This window comes from Phyllobates terribilis, unplaced genomic scaffold, assembly GCF_046119375.1.
Source record: "Phyllobates terribilis strain yellow unplaced genomic scaffold, ASM4611937v1 Scaffold_1__5_contigs__length_1240528914, whole genome shotgun sequence".
Classification (NCBI taxonomy): domain Eukaryota; kingdom Metazoa; phylum Chordata; class Amphibia; order Anura; family Dendrobatidae; genus Phyllobates; species Phyllobates terribilis.
In genome coordinates, this window is record NW_027362761.1 from 128,027,426 (window position 1) to 128,046,319 (window position 18,894).

Here is an 18,894-nt window from a genome sequence, read left to right on the forward strand (position 1 = left end):
CAGTAACGTCAGCTGTTCTCCTGCTGTGCGGACGGCAATTTCTCCTGCTTTGTCCAAATCCACTGTACTACACATTTTAAAGTTGCTCGAATTACACCTCTGGCTCCTCTGTTTTCATTCTTATCCCTGGGCTCCAGCACCGCCAGTTGGCACTCGGAAGTGCCGTCTGCACAGTCAACACTTGCTGCCGTGTTATTGGGGTTCAGTAACGTCAGCTGTTCTCCTGCTGTGCGGACGGCAATTTCTCCTGCTTTGTCCACATCCACTGTACTACACATTTTAAAGTTGCTCGAATTACACCTCTGGCTCCTCTGTTTTCATTCTTATCCCTGGGCTCCAGCACCGCCAGTTGGCGCTCGGAAGTGCCGTCTGCACAGTCAACACTTGCTACCATGTTATTGGGGTTCAGTAACGTCAGCTGTTCCCCTGCTGTGTTCACGGCAATTTCTCCTGCTCTGTCCATATTCACTGTGCTACTTATTTAAAACTTGCTCCAATTACACCTCTGGCTCCTCCGTTTTTAGTATTTACCCTGGGCTCCAATACCGCTAGTTGCTGCTCAGAAGTGCCGTCTGCACAGTCAACGCTTGCTCCAGTGTTATTGGGATTCAGTAACGTCAGCTGATCCCCAGCTGTGTGTCCGGCAAATTCTCCTGCTTTGTCCACATCCACTGTAGTACGGATTTAAAACCTCCTCCAAATACACCTCTGGCTCTTCTGTTTTTAGTATTTACCCTGGGCTCCAGCACCGCCAGCTGGTTCTCGGCAGTTCCATTGGCTCTTGTACCTTCTGCTACCCATCCGGGTTCCAGTACCGTCAGCTGGTTCTCGGCAGTGTCTTTGGCACGGGTACTCCCTCCTGCCCAGCCTGGTTCCAGCACGCCAGCTGTTTCCGGGTAGTGTCAACGTCACTTTGCCTCCAATGCGTTGTCCTGTCGTGTTGCGGTCGGGTTAGCCGACTCTATGGTGCCTGCAGTTTAGGTGACTCCTATGTGGGCTGCGGGATCTGGCAATGAAGGCTGGTTCCATAGTGCCAATAGGACAAGCACCCTCTGTAGGACTGTGGGTTTTGGTAACTGCGGCCGGCTCGCGGCCTTGAACTTTTTTTTTACATGGGTACCTTCTGCTACCCATCCGGGTTCCAGTACCGTCAGCTGGTTCTCGGCAGTGCCTTTGGATTAGGTGCCTCCTTCTCGGTATCCAAGTTCCACCAACGTCTGCTGGTCCTTGGTAGTGCTTTCTGGCACAGGTACCTCCTGCTTAGTAACCGAGTTCCAGTAACATCAGCTGGTCCTCGGTAGTTCCATTGGCTCTTGTACCTTCTGCTACCCATCCGGGTTCCAGTACCGTCAGCTGGTCCTCGGTAGTTCCATTTGCTCTTGTATCTTCTGCTACCCATCCGGGTTCCAGTACCGTCAGCTGGTCCTCGGTAGTTCCATTTGCTCTTGTATCTTCTGCTACCCATCCGGGTTCCAGTACCGTCAGCTGGTTCTCGGCAGTGCCTTTGGATTAGGTGCCTCCTTCTCGGTATCCAAGTTCCACCAACGTCTGCTGGTCCTTGGTAGTGCTTTCTGGCACAGGTACCTCCTGCTTAGTAACCGAGTTCCAGTAACATCAGCTGGTCCTCGGTAGTTCCATTGGCTCTTGTACCTTCTGCTACCCATCCGGGTTCCAGTACCGTCAGCTGGTCCTCGGTAGTTCCATTTGCTCTTGTATCTTCTGCTACCCATCCGGGTTCCAGTACCGTCAGCTGGTTCTCGGCAGTGCCTTTGGATTAGGTGCCTCCTTCTCGGTATCCAAGTTCCACCAACGTCTGCTGGTCCTTGGTAGTGCTTTCTGGCACAGGTACCTCCTGCTTAGTAACCGAGTTCCAGTAACATCAGCTGGTCCTCGGTAGTTCCATTGGCTCTTGTACCTTCTGCTACCCATCCGGGTTCCAGTACCGTCAGCTGGTCCTCGGTAGTTCCATTTGCTCTTGTATCTTCTGCTACCCATCCGGGTTCCAGTACCGTCAGCTGGTTCTCGGCAGTGCCTTTGGATTAGGTGCCTCCTTCTCGGTATCCAAGTTCCACCAACGTCTGCTGGTCCTTGGTAGTGCTTTCTGGCACAGGTACCTCCTGCTTAGTAACCGAGTTCCAGTAACATCAGCTGGTCCTCGGTAGTTCCATTGGCTCTTGTACCTTCTGCTACCCATCCGGGTTCCAGTACCGTCAGCTGGTCCTCGGTAGTTCCATTTGCTCTTGTATCTTCTGCTACCCATCCGGGTTCCAGTACCGTCAGCTGGTCCTCGGTAGTTCCATTTGCTCTTGTATCTTCTGCTACCCATCCGGGTTCCAGTACCGTCAGCTGGTTCTCGGCAGTGCCTTTGGATTAGGTGCCTCCTTCTCGGTATCCAAGTTCCACCAACGTCTGCTGGTCCTTGGTAGTGCTTTCTGGCACAGGTACCTCCTGCTTAGTAACCGAGTTCCAGTAACATCAGCTGGTCCTCGGTAGTTCCATTGGCTCTTGTACCTTCTGCTACCCATCCGGGTTCCAGTACCGTCAGCTGGTCCTCGGTAGTTCCATTTGCTCTTGTATCTTCTGCTACCCATCCGGGTTCCAGTACCGTCAGCTGGTTCTCGGCAGTGTCTTTGGCACGGGTACTCCCTCCTGCCCAGCCTGGTTCCAGCACGCCAGCTGTTTCCGGGTAGTGTCAACGTCACTTTGCCTCCAATGCGTTGTCCTGTCGTGTTGCGGTCGGGTTAGCCGACTCTATGGTGCCTGCAGTTTAGGTGACTCCTATGTGGGCTGCGGGATCTGGCAATGAAGGCTGGTTCCATAGTGCCAATAGGACAAGCACCCTCTGTAGGACTGTGGGTTTTGGTAACTGCGGCCGGCTCGCGGCCTTGAACTTTTTTTTTACATGGGTACCTTCTGCTACCCATCCGGGTTCCAGTACCGTCAGCTGGTTCTCGGCAGTGCCTTTGGATTAGGTGCCTCCTTCTCGGTATCCAAGTTCCACCAACGTCTGCTGGTCCTTGGTAGTGCTTTCTGGCACAGGTACCTCCTGCTTAGTAACCGAGTTCCAGTAACATCAGCTGGTCCTCGGTAGTTCCATTGGCTCTTGTACCTTCTGCTACCCATCCGGGTTCCAGTACCGTCAGCTGGTCCTCGGTAGTTCCATTTGCTCTTGTATCTTCTGCTACCCATCCGGGTTCCAGTACCGTCAGCTGGTTCTCGGCAGTGTCTTTGGCACGGGTACTCCCTCCTGCCCAGCCTGGTTCCAGCACGCCAGCTGTTTCCGGGTAGTGTCAACGTCACTTTGCCTCCAATGCGTTGTCCTGTCGTGTTGCGGTCGGGTTAGCCGACTCTATGGTGCCTGCAGTTTAGGTGACTCCTATGTGGGCTGCGGGATCTGGCAATGAAGGCTGGTTCCATAGTGCCAATAGGACAAGCACCCTCTGTAGGACTGTGGGTTTTGGTAACTGCGGCCGGCTCGCGGCCTTGAACTTTTTTTTTACATGGGTACCTTCTGCTACCCATCCGGGTTCCAGTACCGTCAGCTGGTTCTCGGCAGTGCCTTTGGATTAGGTGCCTCCTTCTCGGTATCCAAGTTCCACCAACGTCTGCTGGTCCTTGGTAGTGCTTTCTGGCACAGGTACCTCCTGCTTAGTAACCGAGTTCCAGTAACATCAGCTGGTCCTCGGTAGTTCCATTGGCTCTTGTACCTTCTGCTACCCATCCGGGTTCCAGTAACATCAGCTGGTCTTCGGTAGTTCCATTGGCTCTTGTACCTTCTGCTACCCATCCGGGTTCCAGTACCGTCAGCTGGTTCTCGGCAGTGCCTTTGGATTAGGTGCCTCCTTCTCGGTATCCAAGTTCCACCAACGTCTGCTGGTCCTTGGTAGTGCTTTCTGGCACAGGTACCTCCTGCTTAGTAACCGAGTTCCAGTAACATCAGCTGGTCCTCGGTAGTTCCATTGGCTCTTGTACCTTCTGCTATCCATCCGGGTTCCAGTACCGTCAGCTGGTCCTCGGTAGTTCCTCAGCTTTCTTGTACCTTCTGCTACATTTCCAAGTTCAAGCTTTTTGAAATGGTTCTTGGTAATCACTCTGGATCTCCCTGACGAGGACCCTGAAGACGAGGACCCTGAAGACCAACCCTAAGAAGACGAGGACCCCGAAGACAATGACCCTGAAGACGAGGACCCTGAAGACCACCCCGAAGAAGACGAGGACCCTGAAGACCACCCCGAAGAAGACGAGGACCCTGAAGACCACCCCGAAGAAGACGAGGACCCCGAAGACGAGGACCCAGAAGACCAACCCGAAGAAGACGAGGACCCCGAAGACGAGGACCCCCGAAGACGACGACCCTGAAGACCACCCCGAAGAAGACCAAGAAGATGACCCTGAAGAAGTTGACCAAGAAGACAAAGAAGAGAAGACAAGCACCAAGATACAGAAAAACAAGAGACAGAAAACCAAGAAGCAGAAATACAAGAAGCTGCAGAACAAAAAGCGGAAGAACATTAAGCATAAGACTAAAAATCAGAGCAAAAGATAATATCTAAATTATAAGCAGAAGATGACTAAGCAGTGTATGGGGGTGAGTCCGTTCCTCCTCGTGGTGCCCCTGGAAAAGACCTGCTGCTGCAGGCCAAACTGAACGCGGACAAATCCTGTTGTAAATCTTTTGTGACGGGCAGAACGAAAGGTGTAATGTCCAACCTTTTATAGATAACAACTACAGGAATGCCTGTCACAAATAAGAATATGATGAAGAAGAAGAATATGAAGAAGATGAAGTAGTAGAATATGAAGAATGTAAAAAAAAGAATAATACGAAGAAGGTGAAGAAGAAGAAGGTGAAGAAGAAGTGGATGAAAAAGATGCTGAGGATGATGAAGGAGAAAGTGTGGGAGAAGTAAAAAAGAAGGTGAAGAGCATGGAAGTAGTGAAACATAAATATCTGACAAAATATAAAAATACTTAACATAGTTAATATTTCCGTAACTCAGAACATAATAAAAAAATATTAATTCCTGCTATTCCATTTGACTGGGCTAAACCTCTATGCCTTTATTGTCTCCCCCACCTCCCCCAATACATTCTACATTATTCTTAGTTGTTTTCCTTCATGTAGAAATAACCTACAAGGAAAGAAAGGGTTTATTTTAATTCCGATATTTATGTCCCATTGACTTGCATTGGTTTCCGGTATCGGAATCGGCGATATCCGATACTTTTTCGGTATCGGTCCGATCCAATCCGATCCGATATTTCCCGATATCGGAAGGTATCGCTCAACACTAGTCATTGGTTCTTGGTGGCACTATGGCAAACAATGCACGCACGGATGTATACAAAATGCATAATATATCCATGTAAAATATAGATGCAAAAGACAAAAGGACCAAACTACGCCATAATGTATCAAATGCTGCATACATGATATAAAATAAAATATATACTGTATTAGGTCCACATATTCTGGTATACAAAGTGTAGGAAGTGTAAAAAAGTATGCAAAATGTGCAATATAGCCCTATCAATGCTCAATTGTTATATAAGGTTAATGACCAAATAAGGCTGCAAATCTCATACGGGCAAATCAATTACCAGTGCAAGTACAAATACTCAGGGTGGGACTGGAGTTATGTATCCAGACCAACTGAAAGTCTAGAAAGTATCAGTACAACCTATTATATAAATTCGCCCTGTGAATCAATAAGGCACAGCATGAGATGGAAAAAGTCTCAATACCTGGTGGTCTGTAGTTCTGTGTGCCTAACGCTGACCCCGACGCACGTTTTGGCACTCCATCATCAGGGGGTGAAGTCTGTTAGTGCAGAGTGTTGTTAGTTACTGCTGGTTACCATATGTACTTCCTTAGCCAGATATGTTGAACTCAGTTGATTCAAGAACTGTGCTTGTATGAAAGTGTTTTAATGAGATCCAATACAGTTCTATGAGACCTTAAAGTGTTACTCACATCTTTGCTGGGAAATTATAAGCACTGCAGTTTTTAAAATTCATAACATATTGATTTGCTGTGAATAGAGTTTTCAGGGAAAATTAGTAGAACCTAAAAGATTCTATCATTTCTAGCAATAACCAACTAGAAAACTACACTCCTCAACATCGAAATTGCAACACTAAGAAGCAAAAGTCGTGGTGTTATGGAAATCACAGGATTGACAGACATGTTTACAATATGCAAATAATAAAAAATGGAATTAAAAATTTCAAAACTTCTTGATTTAGTCAATATCATGTATGAGCATCACGCGACGAAACATACAGACTTCCATGCCTTGGCTTGCTATCATTAAGGTTATTAATGGTTGTCTGGGGAATGTTCTACCACACTGAATGCATTTTATTATGCAAAACATTAAGATCCACTGCTGACAGTTTCCTTTGCAATTGCCAAACAGTGATGTCTCAGAGGTGCTTGATGGTAGACATCATGCGGCCTGGCAACATGTGGCCTGGCATTGTTGTGTTGAAGAAAGGTTCCCCAGACACTTTGGAACAGGTTTCACCACCAAATCAATGTAACACTGAGCTGTTAGTGTACCTGGTTTGAGGACTAGATAGGTCCAGCTTTATCCCAGGCACACCATTATCCCAGGAGTAGGATCAATGTGAAGTTCTTCTGTGAAGCTGTTAGGAAAATGTTGTTTTATCAATTCATCAATTGCATATCAAAGTGTCTATCGATCCCTTGATTTCCACAGATGTACAACTTTCCTTCTTTGTGTTGCGATTTCAATGTTGAGAAGTGTATTTTTATACCTCTAGAAAACTCCTTTAATTTATTGGATGAATGTAGTTAAGTCCTTGAATTGAGCATATACAGTATGTAATGTACTGACTATAGTCATTTATAGTCTCCAGCTCATGATGACATTTTATAAAAGTTTCTCTGATTGTCCTAAAAATTTCAATATGGCATTATAAAAGCCTACAGCAATGCCAAAGGAAATAAATTATTACTTATGGTTCATTAACCTTTTTTTTTAATAGGCCTGTCTGAGCTATTTAACCCAGTGGGGAGTGATTTAATTCAGACTCATAGGGAAATATTATTCAGGTTGAAGAAACCAATTTAGTTGAAAATTAACAGGTATCTTGTCTTCTACTAATGTATTGTATTATACTGTTACTGTATATGTAAGAAAAATACAATATTTACAACATTAGGCATTTCATTTTTTTATTTTATATTACGAGATTCAAAAGAAAATACATTATATTATATAATTTGTGTTTTGTAAAGTAAAATATGTAAAGCACTGCACTAAATATTTTCACAGCTGTGTACTTGAACAACAAGGAAGTTTTAGCAGGAAATATGCTGATAGCAATTATATCTATGCATCTAAATTTAATAAAAGGAAATTCTGGCAAGACAGCAACCCCAATTACAAAGTCGCAGTTAAGTAAAAATTGTTTAAAGGGATTTTCTGGTTCTTTGCTAATTTCTGAATCCTCTCAGCGCGCAAACCTCACAATGTCAGGATTCTCTGATGTCTGCATCGAGAGTAGAAAATCACAGGGCTACATTTATGTGATTTATATACTTCCGGCCACATACTGATTGTATTTAGTGAGGCTGCGCACGTCTAAGCAGAATGTGGCCGGAAGTATGCAAATCGCATACTTGCAATTACATGAGTTCCTGCTCTCACCGCAGAAACTGAAGAATCCTGACAGCGTACGATGCGCGCTCTGTGAAGATTCAGAAATCTGAAGTCACATACAATTACTGCAGACTTTAAGCAAAAGACCGGAGAACTCCTTTTAAGTGATGGACTACCTTTATCACCATGCTATGTTTAGGTCCATCATTCAGTACCTATTCATTTCTTAATATATTTCTACATTTGTCATAGGTTAATTTATTTGATGCAAGGCTTCAAATCCTCTGCATATCACATAGCACTAAGAAACAAAAGTCTATCTGCCTAAGATTGGCTGTAGCGGAAGCCTAGGCGTTCACAGCATACTCTATGCAATTAACTCAATAGGGCGCGCTCACACTGGCGTATAATATGGAGGAGTGCAATGCGAAAAAACATCACATTGCACTCTGACCATTGTTATTAAATGAAACAGTCCCAGCATGCTGCAATTTTTTTACAGCCTAATCGCAATCCGATCGGCGCTGGAAAAAAAACGCCACTGAGCACACCATCATAGGATTAAATTGGTCCGAATGCAATCCGATTTTTATCGGATTGCAATCGTCTGATTTAATCGCAAGTGAGAGCGAGCCCTATCTCTCACATTGTGTACCCATTCAAGTCAATGGGTGCATGCAATGGATAATGGAGAGATTAATCTCTCCTTCTTCTCCTCATCTGTGATCCGATTCTGTCATGCTAGAGGATCGGATGACTGTAGCATGACATTCAGATCACGCTCACAGCAGAGTTTCAGCCAAGTGTCATTAGCGTATAGCAGATGCTATAGGATTATGTGACCCTGGCCTAATAATAATAAATATATACTGTATATATCAAAAGTCTGCTGCACTCATTCCTATGGCAACTGCAGTGAGCCATGAATTTTGGAGCATTTTGTCAAGACAATGGAATTCTATCTACTTTAAAGCTTTAGTAAAAGGCTTAGATATTGATAGCCAGTACTTATTATTATTCATTTATATAGCGCCATTGATTCCATGGCCCTGTACATAAGAAGGGGTTACATACCAAATACAGATATCACTTACAGTAAACAAACTAACAATGATAGAACGGTACGGAGGGAAGAGGACCCTGCCCTTGTGGGCTTACATTCTACAGGAACGGGGGAGGAGACAGTAGGTTGAGGGGTTGCAGTAGCTCCAGTGTTGGGGGTGGCAGAAAGCAAGGTCATGGCAGGCTATAAGCTTGTTTGAAGAGATGGGTTTTCAGGTTCCATCTTAAGGATCCAGGTGTGGTAGATAATCGGATGTGTTGAGGCACAGAATTCCAGAGGATGGGGGATATTGGGGAGAAATCTTGGAGGCGATTGCGTGAGGAACGAATAAGTGTGGAGGAGAGAAGGAGGTCTTGGGAGGACCGGAGGTTACGTGAGGGAATATATCGGGAGATTAGTTCAGAGATGTACGGAGGAGAGAGGTTATGGATGGCTTTGTAGGTCAGTGTTAGTAGTTTGAACTGGATACGCTGGGAAAATGGAAGCCAGTGAAGGGATTTGCAAAGTGAGGTAGCAGTGGAGTAGTGAGGTGAGAGATGAAAGAGTCATGCAGCAGAGTTGAGGATGGACTGGAGGGGTGCAAGATTGTTAGCAGGTAGGCCACAGAGGAGGATCTTGCAGTAGTCGAGGCAGCCTACAATATTTGATCTGGGTGGTATGATTACTGGCACCTCCATTAATTAGCTAATTGAAGCCTCACTCTTATGAGTCTCCATTGTTTATCAAAAACAGTCCTTCTGTGACTGCTATTGCACCACATTGTTGCTGAGTCCCATTCAAGTGAATAGGACAGTCACAGCTGCTAAAAAGTACAGAGCTGTGCATAGTAATCAATGAAACCAGACACTCCAATTCAAGATGAATAAATTAAAAATGTATTTTCATCACCAAAAGTCTGTGTGTTGTAGGCCAACGTTTCAGTCATATGGCCTTGTTCACGGCAAAAAGGCAAAGCCTAAACCTGTCTGCCTTATCTCTTTGGCTGTGAACAAGGTAATTTGACAAAAACATTGGCCTACTACACACAGACCTTTGCTAATGAAAATATATCTTTAGTTTCTTCATCTTGAATTGGAGTGCTGGGTTTCATCTTTTTATATTTATAAATTTACCAAGAAGCATCCACCATCCATAGCTGTTGTATGCCTACCATATCTTGCTCTGGTAATCAATGAAAGTGATGACACTGCTGCCCCCCAAATCAGCTGATCGGCGGAGGTGCTGGGAGTGAGACGCCCACAACCCTGATACTGATGGCCTATCCAATGGGTGGACCATCAACGATAAAGTCTGAGAAAGCCCTTTACTAAATAACTCAAAACAGCACCTTATGGCTAATTTATATAAAAAAAAAATGTTTAATAGTGGAAATTCACTTTAGGCATCATTCAGACGTCCGTTTTTCACTTACATGTTCTTTACATGTTTATCATGGATAGCACACGTACCTGTTAAGGTTTATACGTGTCCTTTTGTGGACCAAAAATCACTGACAACAAACATGAGCCACGTGTGAACAGTCCGTGTACTGTCCGTGAGTAATATTGCAATGTATAGGAGAAGCTTGCCAATTTATTTATCCTTTTTTTCATACGTAAAAATCACTGATGAAACACTGATTGTAAAAACTGAAACACTGACCAAACACTGATGAAATCAGATCCAAAACTCTAGTGAAACTCATACTGTTTCTTGCACAAGTGAAAAATCACAGATGGTTGAATGAGGCCTTAATATGACAAATTAGACGCGAAAGGTGCATACACTAAATACTGAGTTCAGGTTACCAATATGTAACTAATTCAATTATTTGTGCTTACTGTATATAGTGGATGTAATTTACATTTTGGAGATTTCACTTTGAGCCCTTTTTGTCCTTGACCAAATATCAAAACATCCTAATTACATCAACTGTGATTTAATATGGTAGACAGTAAAATATTTAAAGTGCATACAATAACTATAAAGCTATATTTGTATAATTTTTGTATTCTTTTATTTTTATGTAAATTAGACTAAAAGGTGACTAATCAAAATAATTATGTAAAAAATGTCAACATGGCTGTATGACACAACCGATGCCTCCTATTGCTCTTAATTTTCTTTCTTAGAGACTGAGATAATGAAGGTTAAAGCACCTGAGTATTGAAGTGACGCCAAGGAAATCTGCAACCTGTGGGGCTTTATAATTGCATGTAAATTATGGTGGAAAATTAAGAGAAGCTTTGCAATTAGCATTGCTTATTTAGTTGGGCTGTAATTTAGAGCAGATGTTAAATCACAAACCTCTAGCCCAAAAATACTTTCTCAGATGGCTACTGTCATGTTCTCAATCCATAGCTTTTTAAATCGTTGCTGCAGCTGTAATGCTGTTTAAAAGGTCTTTTAGCAAATGATGCTGAAAAACAAGATGGATAGACTGTATGGGATGTTGGTTTTTGGATGTCTGAGGAAATTCATTATGTTTGGAGGAAAGCTGATTCTAAATAGGAAAGGATTCTTTACAGTTAGAGCAGTCAGACTGTGGAATGCCCTACTGTAAGAGGTAGAGGTAGTAATGGCAGACACTATAACAGTTTTTAAAAAACGCTAGATGCTTTTCTTACAACAACTGGTATTGTGGGTTATATGTAATCTAGTGATAGAGAATGTATAACTGGTGGAGAAAGGCTGAACATGATGGACTTTCTCAACGTATGTGACTATGTAACTAGGTTAGCTATAATGGACATCACGATGTAGTATAAACTCATGTAGACATGAGAAAAGCTTCCTATTTCTGGCTGCCTAAAAAGAACCTAGAGTAAAATTTAATAAAAGTTTGCTTCTGTTTAGTAAAGTTAAAAAAAATGCTGAAATTATTGCAAATGTAGAATCATAGGACTATATATTTTTTTATACACTTTGTACACCCGCTCCTGGAACATTGCAGCAGGTACGTGTTCACACTATTAAAAGTTTGACAGCTTTTTTTCTGACCATGTGTCCCTCCCATTCAGTCACAGGTGGTTTTAACTAGCTCTACCAGCCCATACATTGTAGGTTAAAAGCCCAAGCAGAGACATATTGTTCATACAGGCTTACAGCCCAAGAGTGGCATATCCAGTGGTAGCGTAGCGTAGTTTCCCATCATACGAAGGTGACCTTGTCGTGGTTGATGGGCACACATAAATTGGCCAAATTATGCGCAAAAAAACTTCATTTTTCAAAGTGACATTAGTCTAGATACAATATTTCTTATATATTCATGTATGGAGTGCCGAAGTTCTTTTTGCTATTGCCAGGAGATAACCTGGAGGAGTCTGGTGGCAGATCTCTCATAAAGAACATTGGAGCGCTCAGCTGACCCGAATGTTCCTGTGTATGGGAGACTCGGGAGAGATTGCTGTTAGATGAACAATCATTCAGCTGACAGATGTATGCTGTATATGAGGGGTTTAAGACTTGAATAGCATACCAGGAATATAAATGGAAAACTGTATTTTTAAAATTGTTGATGTATAAAATGTTTGCCATTTTGATGAAAGAAACGGACATATTGAAGACATACAGAAGACCAGATGGATGAAAAATCATTTATTTTTTTATGGGTGAAACATGTGCAATTTTACATATACTCATATGAAGCTAGCCTTAGTTGTGTATGTTAATAATTCCAAAGAGCCCAGATGATGTCTGCATGGCACCTGTTTCTTTTTAATAAACCTAATATGTTTAATAAATGCATGCTTTGATGTTATGATGCACCCACTATATTTAGTGATTTTTTTTACACACTGACAATTGGTAGGTTTGCAAAAATAAAGTTAATGTGAACTACACCATTGACTTGTATTGATCAGTGTGCTATGTGTTCGCATCTGGCCAGCCCAAGCAAGTTCCCTATGCTTATCTGAATGAGCCCTTAAAGAAGTTGTCCACTACTTGGACAACTCCTTGTCATCCCCCATGCTTTGCCTCGTTAAAATAAAAAAGCTTATACTCACCTCCCGTGCTGGTGCTGTTCCAGTGGTGTTGGCATTCACTCTCCCAGGGCTCCCGTACTGCTGTTGTGACAGGTGAGCCCAGCGCCCCATCAGCGCTGGCGTCACTGACTCCGGCTCCTGTCGAATGTAACATGAAGAGGAAGTGAGAGCAGCTGCAGCCCGGACTTCCTCTTCATGTTCGATTTGTCCGAAGGTGGGGAAGGGGACGCCAGCGCTGATTGGGCGTCGGCGTCATGTGTCGCAACAACAGCAGAGAAGCTCTGGGGAGAGTGAGCGCTGACACCGCGAGAACGGCGCCAGCACGGGAGGTGAGTATGAGCTTTTTTATTTTATTGGGGCCAAACATTTAGATGATGAAGAGGTTGTCCAAGTAGTGGACAACCCCTTTAAGCTGATCCTGGAACTCTCATTTATAATATACCAGGTCGGGAAATCAGTCTGTAGCAGCCAAGATATATAGCATCCAGAAGATTGGAGGCACATGTGCAGTTTACACAACCTGTTCAAGTAATGAAAATTGTATATAAACTACATTGTGTTTATCTTGCACTGGTATCACCATCATTTATTTCTTCTCTTACCTTTTTGTTTCTCACCTGCTGCATGGGTTCTATGACACTTGGCTGACCGTGTTGTGCTTAAGTGTCCATTTGTTACCAAGCACTTGACACTCTAAATGTAGTGGCTACAGATAAAAGAAGGTCTACCAGTAGTGCTTTATCATTACATACACAGTATCCAGTGAGACAGTACCACAGTGTGTGGGATCATGTTATTGCTGGGTCACTTGTATAAAAGAACTAAGATTTGACAGTTGTCCCTAATTTCCCGGTATTTATGGCAGATAAAGCATTAGAAAATAAAGTCTTCTAAGGTCTTTTCTGACCTTTTGAATGTACAAGTAAAAAATCTTATATTTTAAAAAGAAATATTATTATACAATCAAAAGAAAAAAAAGACTTCCCCCAACCATATCTAAAACTGTACTCCATTGTGGATCATTTAAAGAAGCTCTCCCATCAAAGTTGTATATTGCAATCATCATATTATATAGCACTGTATACTGTACTTACAATTGCTCATTTTGCCTTTCTACCCAGCTAATTATTCTCTTTTCCATTAGGTCTATGACATCTCATGATTAAAAACTGATCAGATGAATCCTTCTAAACTCTGTGTAGAAACAGGTAAATTTTCGCTGTATGAGTCATAAGTAACTGAAATAATCCCTGGCAGCAGGGAAGAGGGAACAGCAGCAACTGGATAAAGAGTAAAATAGGGGAATGATTTTTGCAGGGTAAAGAGAGTTCCTGTTTCTACATAGAGCAGAGAAAGCAGAATAATTATCTGGGTAGAAAGGTAAAATGAGCAATTGCACATACCCATCACTATATAATATATATACAGACAAAATGTTTGGACACACCTTCTCATTTAAAGATGGTTTGGGGTGAACTGGACCGTAGAGTGAAGGCAAAAGGACCAACAAGTGCTAAGCATCTCTGGGAACTCCTTCAAGATTGTTGGAAGACCATTTCCGGTGACTACCTCTTGAAGCTCATCAAGAGAATGCCAAGAGTGTGCAAAGCAGTCATCAAAGCAAAAGGTGGCTACTTTCAAGAACCTAGAATATAAGACATATTTTCAGTTGTTTCACACTTTTTTGTTAAGTATATAATTCCACATGTGTTGATTCATAGTTTTGATGCCTTCAGTGTGAATGTACAATTTTCATAGTCATGAAAATACAGAAAAATCTTTAAATGAGAAGGTGTGTCCAAACTTTTGGTCTGTACTGTATACATGTATTAAATGTATAATATATGTATAATATATACTGCAATATATTAAGAGGATAACAACTTTGATGTGAGTGCTTCTTTAAAACATCAATGTTATACCTGTATGCAAAGTAGAAAATATTATATTTTAGGATTTCTGTTAGTGCTATCCACGTGCTGTTTAATTTTAGCATTTCAATGGGTAGTAGAACCTTTGCAATTCATTTATTTTTTCATGCGAGAAAATCATGACACTGATAGTTTACAACAAAATGTGTACAGCAAAAATCACTGATATCTAAAGGAAGCCTAATTGCGGAGCATAGACGAACAAAGTCATCATGAAACTTAAACTTCCATCTGGAGACAAGATGTTGGACTACAGAAAAAAAGAGTACAATGTACATAAAAGTCCAAAGCTTGATAAACTGTCATCTGAGAATGTGACATTATAGAAAATTGAGTTTACACTGGAGGTCTAGAGGAGTTTAAAATGAATATGGCTGCTTAAAATAAAAATTATGACACCAAGAAAGCTAATTAACAAGTGCCCAATCTGTGAATTTTTTAAAGAAAATCTGTCAATAACGTTTTTATTTTGTCACTGCGTAGCACAATTACTTTCCTTAGGATATCTAATTATTACTGGCCTGGTGGGGGTCCACAGAGTTTGAAACCAAGTCACCAAATTCTATACACTGTGTAGTGTATGTTCTTGGGTACTGCAGCTTAGCATACATTTACTTCAGCAAGGCTGAGCTACACCATCCATGAGTGTCCACTATACAGTGTATCAAGTTGTGGGTCAGTGACTCCTTGGAGACCACATATAATTTTTCTATGTCTCATGATGATACCTAATACTTAGTGTTGAGCGAGTATGTTCTATTAACCCTTTCGCTGAGTATGCTCGGGCAGCGCTCCGAGTATTTATAGCTGCTCGGTGATAAGGTTAAATCGCTCCCATGTGCATGATTTGCAACTGTTTGACAGCTTTATTACATGTGAGGAATGTCTATTTCTTACACATTCCTCACATGTAATAAAGCTGTCAAATAGTGGCAAATCCTGCACACGGGAGCGATTTAACCTTATCACCGAGCAGCTAAAAATACTCGGAGCTCGGCCCGAGCATACTTGGACAGAACATACTCGCTCAACCCTACTAATACTTGATTTAAAAATTTTTTTTTGAAGTGCGCAGGCGTTGTCATACAGTGGTGGCCAAAAGTATTGGCACCCCTGAAATTCTGTCAGATAATACTCAGTTTCTTCATGAAAATGATTGCAATCACAAATTCTTTGGTATTATTATCTTCATGTAATTTGCTTGCAAGGAAAAAACACAATAGAGAATGAAGCAAAAATGAAATCATTGATCATTTCACACAAAACTCCAAAAATGGGCCAGACAAAAGTATTGGCACCCTCAGCCTAATACTTGGTTGTACAACCTTTAGCCAAAATAACTGCGAACAACTGCTTCCGGTAACCATCAATGAGTTTCTTACAATGCTCTGCTGGAATTGTAGACCATTCTTCTTTGGCAAACTGCTCCAGGTCCCTGATATTTGAAGGGTGCCTTCTCCAAACTGCCATTTTGAGATCTCTCCACAGGTGTTCTATGGGATTCAGGTCTGGACTCATTGTTGGCCACCTTAGAAGTCTCCAGTGCTTTCTCTCAAACCATTTTATAGTGCTTTTGGAAGTGCGTTTTGGGTCATTGTCCTGCTGGAAGACCCATGACCTCTGAGGGAGACCCAGCTTTCTCACACTGGGCCCTACATTATGCTGCAAAATTTGTTGGTAGTCTTCAGACTTCATAATATCATGCACACGGTCAAGCAGTCCAGTGCCAGAGGCAGCAAAGTAAACCCCAAAACATCAGGGAACCTCCGCCATGTTTGACTGTAGGGACCGTGTTCTTTTCTTTGAATGCCTCTTTTTTTTCCTGTACACTCTATGTTGATGCTTTTTCCCAAAAAGCTCTACTTTTGTCTCATCTGACCAGAGAACATTCTTCCAAAACGTTTTCGGCTTTCTCAGGTAAGTTTTGGCAAACTCCAGCCTGGCTTTTTTATGTCTCGGGGTAAGAAGTGGGGTCTTCCTGGGTATCCTACCATACAGTCCCTTTTCATTCAGACAACGACGGATAGTACGGGTTGACACTGTTGTACCCTCGGACTGCAGGGCAGCTTGAACTTGTTTGGATGTTAGTCGAGGTTCTTTATCCACCATCCACACAATCTTGCGTTGAAATCTCTCGTCAATTTTTCTTTTCCGTCCACATCTAGAGAGGTTAGCCACAGTGCCATGTGCTTTAAACTTCTTGATGACACTGCGCACGGAAGACACAGGAACATTCAGGTCTTTGGAGATGGACTTGTAGCCTTGAGATTGCTCATGCTTCTTCACAATTTGGTTTCTCAAGTCCTCAGACAGTTCTTTGGTCTTCTTTCTTTTCTCCATGCTCAATGTGGTACACACAAGGACACAGGACAGAGGTTGAGTCAACTTTAATCCATGTTAACTGGCTGCAAGTGTGATTTAGTTATTGCCAACACCTGTTAGGTGCCACAGGTAAGTTACAGGTGCTGTTAATTACACGAATTAGAGAAGCATCACATGATTTTTCAAACAGTGACAATACTTTTGTCCATCCCCTTTTTTAGGTTTGGTGTGGAATTATATCAAATTTGGCTTTAGGACAATTCTTTTTGTGTTTTTTCATTGAAGACAAATTAAATGAAGATAATAAGACCAAAGAATTTGTGATTGCAATCATTTTCAGGAAGAAACTGAGTATTATCTGACAGAATTGCAGGAGTGCCAATACTTTTGGCCACCATTGTATGTGATTTCTCTTTGTCTGATTTTACAAAGGATAGGTCATACATAATGTAGTCCTGGACAACCCCTTTATGAGGCTAACACTATTTCGTATGTCATAACACTAAGATTGGTGCTGATCCAAACTCAAGCCATTGGGGTGTACAGTTATACTAAACTGTGTATATACAACTACTATATAAAACTAAAGTCATTTCAAATGGCAACTTTAGGGCTTTAAGAAACACTAAAAGAAATCAAGATAAAAAATGTGGTATTCAGTAAGAGTAATTTTTTTTCAGACCAAGCAGAGGGAAAAAATTATGGAATCACTCAATTCTGAGGAAAAAATTATGGAATCATGAAAAACAAACACACAAAAGAATACTCCAATAGATCACTAGTATTTTGTTGCACCACCTCTGGCTTTAATAACAGCTTGCAGTCTCTGAGTCATGGACTTAATGAGTGACAAACAGTACTCTTCATCAATCTGGCTCCAACTTTCTCTGATTGCTGTTGCCAGATCAGCTTTGCAGGTTGGAGCTTTGTCATGGACCATTTTCTTCAACTTCCACCAAAGATTTTCAATTGGATTGAGATCTGGACTATTTGCAGGCCATGACATTGACCTTATGTGTCTTCTTTAAAGGAACGTTTTCACAGTTTTTACTCTATGGCAGGATGCATTATCATCTTGAAAAATGATGTCATCATCCCCAAACATCATTTCAATTGACGGGATAAGAAAACTGTCCAAAATATCAATGTAAACTTGGGCATTTATTGAAGATGTAATGACATCCATCTCTCCAGTGCCTTTACCTGACATGCAGCCCCATATCATCAATGACTGTGGAAATTTGCATGTTCTCTTCATGCAGTCATCTTTATACAGTAAATCTCATTGGAACGGCACCAAACAAAAGTTCCAGCATCATCACCTTGCCCAATACAGATTCACGATTCATCACTGAATATGACTTTCATCCAGTCATCCACAGTCCACGATTGCTTTTCCTTAGCCCATTGTAACCTTGTTTTTTTCTGTTTTGGTGTTAATGATGGCTTATGTTTAGCTTTTCTGTATGTAAATCCCATTTCCTTTAGGTGGTTTCTTACAGTCCAGTCACAGACATTGACTCCAGTTTCCTCCCATTCGTTCCTCATTTGTTTTGTTGTGCATTTCCTGTTTTGGAGACATATTGCTTTAAGTTTCCGGTCTTGATGCTTTGATGTCTTCCTTGGTCTACCAGTATGTTTGACTTTAACAACCTTCCCATGTTGTTTGTATTTGGTCCAGATTTTAGACACAGCTGACTGTGAAAAACCAACATCTTTTGCAACATTCGTGATGATTTACCTTCTTTTAAGAGTTTGATAATCCTCTCCTTTGTTTCAATTGACATCTCTCGTGTTGGAGCCACGATTCATGTCAGTCCACTTGGTGCAACAGCTCTCCAAGGTGTGATCACTCCTTTTTAGATGCAGACTAATGAGCAGATCTAATTTGATGCAGGTGTTAGTTTTGGAAATGAAAATTTCCACTGTGATTCCATAATTTTTTCCTCAGAATTGAGTGATTCCATAATTTTTTCCCTCTGTTT